Source organism: Apodemus sylvaticus, chromosome 14 (genome assembly GCF_947179515.1).
Source record: "Apodemus sylvaticus chromosome 14, mApoSyl1.1, whole genome shotgun sequence".
In the NCBI taxonomy this organism is placed as follows: Eukaryota; Metazoa; Chordata; class Mammalia; order Rodentia; family Muridae; genus Apodemus; species Apodemus sylvaticus.
In genome coordinates this window covers 5,868,622-5,877,571 of record NC_067485.1, presented here as the reverse complement: position 1 = coordinate 5,877,571, position 8,950 = coordinate 5,868,622, and the positions used below count along the sequence as shown (strand labels likewise).

The window sequence follows — 8,950 nt, the reverse complement described above, 5'->3', positions numbered from 1 at the left end:
AGAGGATCTACCCACACTTTCTCCTGAATACCAAACCAACACTCAATCCTAATTTCAAGATGAATTACATTTCTTACTACAAAAAATAACTATGCAAAATATATAGAAGCTAGAAATTATACTGAAATAATTCTTTTTTAAACGGATTTTATTTGCACAAGCAGTGTAAGTGAAAATAAAGGTATTTTAGGAGACAAGAGCATTCATTAATGAGAGCAAAAATTACAGTGTTCATGTCAAGTATTTTGTGGGACTCAAGAGTTTAATATGTTCATCAAAAGCTGTGCATTGAAATGGATGTTATTCCTCTTGACATGGAGTCTCATGCCATGTGTTTTCTTGTGATCCTTAGGCTGCTCACACAATAGGATATTGAGCAAAGGAAGCAATTCCACAGTGGTTGTTCCTGTCTTTCGCAATCTTCATTTATCTGCCCAATCCCCATCATTTACTCCAGCTGAAAGAAATCATATTTTACATTTGCTAGTAATAATAACACGACAGATATATTACAATAACTAACATTAGGCCAACATAACAGAAGTATCAGAGAAAGCAAAAGGTTTAACCGTGAGTATCAAGAGTTGCCTCAAATAGGATGTGAAAACTAGAGCAGAGAATGAAAATTTCCTCCTACAATGTGCATCAGAACTAAAAACATGTTTTATGAATGACAAAAGTAATAACACTGACATGACACTGATATCCTAGAAACCAGAGTGAGAATAGAAATTTCACAATAGTATATTGTCAGTAAGATGTTAGAGCTATTGGGTAGCTCAGGGATTAATGAGTGGAGATCAACACCCAGGGCCATTTGAAAGCCAGATACACAATTTAGTGTGCCTGTAATAAAAGTTTTTGGGACATGGATTCAGGGTATATACCTAGCAAGCTGACTAGCTAGAGTAAATAAGCTCGTCAGATCAGCCAGAAATACTGTCTCAATATGGAAGTTGTATAATGATTGAGAAACAACTGATATTAAAATCAGTTCTCTGTACAGAGGCATTTGTACACACACACACACACACACACACACGTGCACACAGACATGCAGATAAGCATACAAGCCTTACATGTATATATGGAAAAACAAGAATAAACTTTGTTCTACATAAATTGGTCCAAATTTTCTAGGCTGTGTATCAGAATACTGACTACAACATTTAATTTCTTCATGCATCCCCTGTTAGGGCATCCAGACCCTTTACCAGTAAGCCATGTTTCTAGCCCTTAGAATTTTAAATACAAAAATTTGGTCAGTTTATACCTGTTACTGACCAGTAGTTATTGGGATCTGTTTCATTTCCCTCAAATCCATACCCAATCACCAGAAATGCATAATTCACAGCACGTTTGGACCTGGGCTCATGATAAACACCTGAGAAATAAAATGGATGCTGACATGAGATGCAAAAACTACATGACAGTGAGTACTGCCACCATCAATATGGAGGTATTTTCAAAGATCCTGGAATTCAGTGAACTACAATGAAATACTAAGCTTTATGATTTGTTCACATCTATACTGATATATGTATATGTATATGTATATGTATGTATATATATATATATATATATATATATACACTTGCATATAATTGTGTAAAATATATGTACATATACAAACATATATATGTATGTAATATGTATGTGTATGTACATATATATACACACATGCACATACATACACACATATGTGTTTGGTTTCACAGTAAGCGGATATATTCAAAATAGTGAGATTTTTTGATAACTATGTTCTACAAGCATATGAGATGACTTCTTGATATTGTGTGTTTGTATTAATAGAACCTCACTCACATTTTAACTTACAGGACATAGAGTACCTAATTAAAAAACTTTCTTGTAATTTGATTTCAGATAATCTGTCCCTGTGAATCTATAAAGCATCCATCAAAGTGAGAAGAGTTGAAAATGTAGCTGACCAATAAATTTTATCATGAGGATGTTCATATCCAGTGAAATTCAGTTCCCAAAACTATTGCATTGGGGTGAGTAAGACCTCAAACATTGAAATCATACATTTTATATAGCAACTGGTCTGTAAACTTGTCATGACATAGGGATGTCACACATTTTTTTCTTTATATCTAGAAATAAATATACTAGCCTTTTTTTATAGAACCTTAAAGAACTGTAGACAACATTAATTCCAGAAGCAACAAGCCCTTTAGTTGCTACAGCATCCATTAGGACATCTTCATTTTGTGGAAGGGCCACAAATCTTATGATTTTAGCAGCTGAATTCTTAGGATTGTACCTGCATAGTCCTTCCTTTAAAAGATAAAGAGGTAGAAACTCAGTTATTTCTGCCTACTGCCTAAAAGCAAGAGTCAAAACTACAACACTCTGCACTTTGCAAATGAACACAGTCAAGTAAGGAGTTTTACAAATAATCCCAGGAATTAATATGCTACTGGATGGTTAGGAACTAAAAATATGTTCTGTTATCTTCATTAGAAACCAACAGGTCATCCAATTCATGAGAAAATTTGGTACCACAGAGTTCTGAGTTATGTGTACAACTGTTCACATTTTGTCCATGTACACAAAAGAAAAAATATCTATATGATATCAGCACACCAAAACTTAAACATAGAATACATCACAATAACACTGATAGTGTGTGAAGAGATTATACGATGTAGTCTGAGCTCTGAAGATAGTTTATTATATCTACAATTGTCACTACAAGCTGAGCTGAAATGAAAACGGAGGAAGTCTACTTACTTTTTCTTCATATGGATAGGTTCCCTCAGCCTCAAAACCTCCATTGTGAAAAACATACTGGAAGGCATTGCATGTAGTACCCCAATGACAGTCTCTATTGCCTTGAGGTTTAGAACAGTCCACTAGGTTCTGTACACTCAGTGGGATAATTTTTCCTGTTTTCTTGAAAATTTGTGCTTCTATGGCACCAGTCACAGGAAAAGCCCAACAAGAATTACATTGTCCCTAAGCAGAGAAGAATATATCGTCATCCATAAAGAAATACTAACTCAAGAAACAGCATAGACACCCTAATAATTAATAAAAATAGAGAGCTGGCAGTAGATACATCCACAGGAAGAAGTGGTCAGTCTCCTAGAGAACTTGGATGCTGGCCCTATGTACCTGTTCAAGTACACACACACACACACACACACAGAGAGAGAGAGAGAGAGAGAGAGAGAGAGAGAGAGAGAGAGAGAGAGAGAGAGAGAGAGAGAGGGAGGGGCACAGGCATCTGATTTGGAGCTATTGGTTTTATGGGTTATTAATGACAATAGAATGGTGCATAAGAGGTATAGCAGGGTCCTCGGGAAGTGTCATGCTCAGTTTTCTTAGGAACCACCAGACTGATTTCCATAGTGGTTGTGCCATCTTACAATCCTACCAGCAGTGAAGGAGTGTTCCTCTTTCTCCACATCCTCGACAACACCTGCTGTCTCCTGAGTTTTTAACCTTAGCCATTCTGAGTGGTGTGAGGTGAAATCCCAGGGTTGTTTTGAGTTGCATTTCCCTAATGGCTAATGTTGTTGCGCATTTCCTAAGGTGCTTCTCGGCCATCCAAATTTCTTCAGGTGAAAATTCTTTATTTAGGTGTGTACCCCACTTTTTAATAGAGTCATTTGATTCCCTGGGGTCTAACTTCTTGAGTTCTTTATATATATTTGATATTAGCCCTCTATCAGATGTAGGGTTGGTGAAGATCTTTTCCCAATTTTTTTGGTTGCCATTTTGTACTTTTGACGGTGTCCTTTGCCTTACAAAAACTTTGTAATTTTATGAGAACCCATTTGTCAATTCTTGATCTTAGAGCATAAGCTATTTGTGTTCTGTTCAGGAACTTTCCCCCTGTGCTTATGTTGTCAAGGGTTTTTCCCAGTTCCTTTTCTATTAGTTTCAGTGTGTCTGGTTTTCTGAAAGATCCTGTTATACCACTCCTGGGCATATACCCAGAGGATTCACCATCATGTAATAAGGATATATGCTCCACTATGCTGAGAGCAGCCCTATTTATAATAGCCAGAAGCTGCAAACAACCCAGGTATCCCTCAACAGAAGAATGGATTCAAAAAATGTTCTATATATACACAATGGAGTACTATTTAGCCATTAGAAACAATGAATTCCTTTGACCAGCAAGAAGTGTCCCTCAGAGTCTCTTTTGATGACTTTGGGTTGAAAGTCAATTTTATCTGATATTAGAATGGCTACTCCAGCTTGTTTCCTGAGATCATTTGCTTGTAAAATTGTCTTCCAGCCTTTTACTCTAAGGAGGTGTTTGTCTTTGACCCTGAGGTGTGTTTACTGTATGCAGCAAAATGTAGGGTCCTGTTTACGTATCCAGTCGGTTAGTCTATGTCTTTTTATTGGAGCATTGAGTCCATTGATGTTAAGAGATATTAAGGAATAGTGATTGTTACTTCCTGTCATTTTTGATGTTATTTTTTTAAATTTCATTGGTTAACTTCTTTAAGAACTCTCAATCCTGAACATCTATGCTCCAAATTCAAGGGCACCCTCATTCATAAAAGAAGCTTTATTAAAGCTCAAAGCACACATTGCACCTAACACAATAATTGTGGGTGACTTCAACACTGCACTTTCCTCAATGGACCGATCAGGAAAACAGAAACTGAACAGGGACACAATGAAACTAATTGAAGCTTTGGACGAATTAGATTAAACATATATATATATGTTTAATATATATATATATATATATATATATATATATATATATATATATATATATATATATATATATATATATATAACATTCTATCCTAAAGCAAAAGAATATAGGTTTTTCTCATCACCTCATGGTACCTTCTCCAAAATCGACCATATAATTAGTCACAAGACAGACCTCAACAAATATAAAAAGATTGAACTAATCCCATGCCTCCTATCAGACCACTATGGAGTAAACGTGGTCTTCAATGAGGCCTTTTCTTTATCAGTTCTACTCAGCATTTCACTTTATTGATTCTCTGAATGCTGACATAGAGAAACCATTTACATTGTATGCGGATTCATTGGGTGATATACAGGGTTTTTTCCTTTGTTACAGGTCCCTGTAAACCTGACTAAAATCCCCTCAGTTGACAATGAAAAATTTAAAAATTGTGAAATTGAAATGCTAAATATAATGATATACTCCAGTAATACATTGGTAGAAGAGCATACTACTCAATGATAGTAGGACCCAATTGAGAAACAAAAGGATGTAAGTGCAGAGAACAGAAAACAGCAAGTAGAGAAAGAAGGTGAATGCATAAACTTGTACCTAATAAAGTATGTGTACTATAAGAGTATGCTCCAAAGTATTTACACTGAGCTGCCATCAAAAGAAAAGTGGCTCCTGACATTCTTGCCTTCATAACATATTGGAATAATGAGTATATCTTCCCAAAAATCACTATTCAAATATAGGCTAGGTTTCTTCTGATTCTATCTTATGAATAGAGATAAAGCAAAACAAATAAGCACTATAATTTTAGCTATCTCTAAAGTACTTTAACCCACATAATGATTGGGTATTTGGTTCTGCAATGCTGCTCCCTGTAATTACTTAAATAAATTTTCTCAATTCTTGAATATGAATATTTCTTGTTTGGGATCTAGAACTTGGAAATAGTAGGAAGAAGCATAGCTTCCTTTTTTTCTCTCTGTCTGAGACACAACAAAGCTGTATTACCTAAAATACAATTGAGAATCCAGTCCAGAAAGTTCCAAAAGAATGTGTGAGAAACTTCAAAATATAAGTTGATGTTTTCTGAGGTTCTCAGGCTAGAAAGACCTTGGTACAACTCTGAAAAATCAGGTAGACCAGTCAAGTTATATTAATACCCTTACCTTTCAAAGACACTCATGAATAGACCTAAGATCTTTCAATATGAAATAAATACCTTCACCACTAGGAGTTCTTCCTAGTAAATCTCACACACTATCAATGTGGCCAAACAGAAAATCAGGTTCATGCTTTCATCTGAAAGGACTTGCTGATCACTAGATTTAACTCTGGTTTATTTTGCCCCCACTCCTCCATTGTACAGACTCATTCTTCAATGCTAATAAATACCACTAAGACCCTGCTTCAGCAGAATATATGAATTTGAGGGGCAAATATTTGGAATAAACTCAGACATTTGAGTGACTTTACATCAGGCATTTATCATTAACTCTACCTTGGAAAGATATATTAACAAACTTCCACCTTTCTCTGTCCCTGTGACAAATGACACTGGACCTTCTATAGGTACTCTTTGAGCAGTAAAAGATAGATACAATCAGCAGGAAAGAGCAAGCCAACAGGAATACAAGCCTTGGTCCAAAACAATCCACCTTTTCTGCGTCACATCTACTTTCCTGCACTCTGAAATACATGAAGACCTGTATCCTCATTCTCTGTCATGACTCTGCCTTCATTAAATTCTTTAATTCTATATCTTCCTCATTGAAATACCAACTCAACCAACAATATATGAAGCCTAATAACTTGTAATGATGTTTTGATAAATGATTAGGAAGGCATGGTCAGGCTTTTACAGAACATGACTGTTGGCAGTTTTTTCATGCCTCAGTGGGTATCCATGAATGTGAACATTTAAGCTGGAACAACTGGTTTACAGTCTATAAATGTAAAACTGGGACATAAGTTCTTTTGAAAATTGAGTTGGAGCATAAGGTTGTGTTGTGGATTGTTAGTATACTTTGTAAAAATGTACAAAGCATTCAGAGAAGAAAAATATCATCTAAAATGAACTATACACATGTCCATATTTAATGTGTATTCAGAGAGAGCAAGTCTTCTTTTAACATAAGGTCAAGAAGATAGACTTTTGACACTATCCAAATCAGAGTCATATACTTTTCTTTTGCCAGCCCACAAATTTTGGAAATGTAGTGCCAACGAAAATTTCCACATGATTTTCCATCTTCTTTGAGTCTGAAAAGTAATCAGAATTTTTGGATGTTTTCACCAGCCTCTAAGGAAAAATATATAAATGATTATAATATAAAAGACTTCATGTAAAGTACTGAAGAGAACACAGTTTGCAATCAATCCATGCCACATTCACTGTGTCACCAAGGTTGTTCATTTCTGTGCTTAAGAATACTTTCCCATGCCTTTCTCCCCATGGTGTAGTTGGATCAATTTTACATTTTCTTCTCATACTACTCTCTCTGTCCTTAAACTCTGGGAAAAGAATGCAATAGATAACATTTATTTCTAACTAAACTTTTGGAAAAGTTAGCCATATGGACTTGTTGCTTCACGTTAATAGAGGCCATGAGAAGTAGTCTCAGTATACTAAACTTACACATTCTCCAAATGGTGAGGGAAACAGAACCAGATCACCCTGTTTTGAAAATGATTGTGATTAATCTTTCAGTGATATTTGGGACTTATGACCACTCATATGTCTATACACTTGCAACAGGAAATGAAAATCCAATCTGCTGTTCTTCTGAACTGTTCCAGGTACCCAACGAAGGCTGTATGATATTTCATCATCTTTCACTCTTGCCATTCAGCATTCAATTTATTATCAAGTATTTGAGAATCTGAGTCCTTTCCTACATGGGAGGCTAGGAAGACATCAGAAGTCATGTCTCAGCAACCTGAAGAGATAAGAAATATTAAGACATGACCATGGTTTTTAAATGTACTTAATATATCCTGAGAATTCATGCCTTCCATGGTTAATAAGATACTTTGAACTACATTTCAAAATATGTATCAAAAAATTTCTTTTACTTTTTTTCATTGAAAAGGTAAGTAAAGGAGAGAAAAATTACTTTATGATAAAATTAAAGATGTATATGGAAAATATTCAGATAAACTCGCTAAAATTGACAATTTTCATGGAAAATTAGAGTATAGTGGTAGACATGTAAGACATTGCTAAATTAATGGAAATATGGGATAGAAACATTTTATGATAGAATTGAAGATTTACATGGAAAATATTTCTGATAAAATTATAGAAAATATAGAAAAACTAGTTAGAGTTGAATATTATCATGGAAAATATTATAAAGATATAATAATGGTAGGTATAAAAGTATTCCTGAGTTGGTTGAAAGTGTAATTATAAACATTTTCTGATAAACTTGAAGATTTACATGGAAAATATTTCTGATAAAATTGAAGAAATATATAGAAAAACATTAAATTAAAGATTTTCATGGAAATTATACAGATAAAATGATAGGCATAAAGATAATTCTAAGTTGATTGATGGTGTAATTATAAACATTTTTATATAACATTGAAGATTTACATGGAAAATACTTCTGGTAAAATTCAAGAAATAAGTAGGCATGTTAAAATTGACTATTTGATGGAAATTTTTACATAAAATGGTAGATATAAAAACTCTTTCTTAATTGATTAAATGTGGAATTAGAAACATTTGTGATAAAATCAAACATTTAAATTGAAAAAATTTCTCATAAAATAGAGGAGTATATAGAAAGACATTAAAACTGAACATTATCATGAAAAATAATGCAAATAAAATGGTAGACATAAAAAATTATTAAATAAATTAAAAGGGGAATTACAAACATTTTCTGATAAAATTGAAGATTTACATGAGATATATTTCATTAGTCTTTTTCTTTTCATTGGGGAGTTGAGTCTATTGTTGGTAAGAAATATTAGGGAATAGTGACTGTTGCTTCTTGTTACTTTTGATGTTATTTTCATGTTTATGTGGGTATCTTCTTTTGGGTTTGTTGGAAGAAGATTACTTTCTTGCGTTTTCTAGGGTGTAGTTTCCTCCTTGTGTTGGCATTTTCCATGAACTATCCTTTGTAGGACTGTATTTGTAAACAGATATTGTGTAAATTTGGTTTTATCATGGAATGTCTTGGTTTCTCCATCTATGATGATTGAGAGTTTTGCTGGGTATAATAGCCTGGGCTCCAG

At 34.1% G+C, this 8,950-nt stretch overlaps 1 pseudogene; it reads right to left on the bottom strand.

Annotated features, from left to right (window-relative positions):
• Positions 1–357: 357 nt before the first annotated feature.
• Positions 358–8,950, bottom strand: part of LOC127665207 (cathepsin Q-like) — a 31,703-nt pseudogene continuing 23,110 nt past the window's right edge.